The sequence below is a fragment of the Octopus bimaculoides genome, chromosome 20 (genome assembly GCF_001194135.2).
Source record: "Octopus bimaculoides isolate UCB-OBI-ISO-001 chromosome 20, ASM119413v2, whole genome shotgun sequence".
NCBI lineage: Eukaryota > Metazoa > Mollusca > Cephalopoda > Octopoda > Octopodidae > Octopus > Octopus bimaculoides.
Genome location: NC_069000.1, coordinates 3,850,072 through 3,850,800, shown reverse-complemented (window position 1 = coordinate 3,850,800; position 729 = coordinate 3,850,072).

The window sequence follows — 729 nt, the reverse complement described above, 5'->3', positions numbered from 1 at the left end:
GTTTGTCCCCTCTGTGTGTAGCCCCTTGTGGGTAGTAAATAAATAACACATACACACATAAAATAGAGGTGGGTGTACAGAATTTCAGTTAGCAGATCCGTTACATAATCCGATATTGCTGCCAAGATTGAAATGCTTATATATATATTTTCCGCATATTTTTTCTTCGCATTTTTTTTCAAGACAAACGCGTAAATTGCAAATGTCGCAGATATATATATTCGGTGTCATTCCTGATGCGAGTTTTGTTTTGTAGATTCATATGTTAGGCTTAAGCGTGAACTTTGAAACTTTGAAAGCCTGATCTCTTTGTGCTCAAATATGCAGGAAAACCTAAGAAAAAAAAAAAGAAACACAACTGCCACAAAAAATAACACTTGTTCATCAAGTGTGAACTTCATTTTTTTCTTAATATATATCGAAGTTTTCCCATGAAATAAATAGAGAGCATAAAGCAATGCAATTTTGAATAGCTCAACTGCACAGCTAAACTTTTGTGTACCAGCTTTCATTCCCGTTGATAGAAATATTCTTGTTTTGTTTTTATTTTACTAAAATCCGAATATAAGAATTGGTTTCCCGTGTTTCATGCAGATCATACAGAAACGTAGTGTCAAATAGCATTTTCTTTCTATTTTTCTTTCTGCTTTCTGTTTTTATTTATTTACCTATTTGTCACATATGCATATAATATATACATACATGCATACATACATATATATATATATA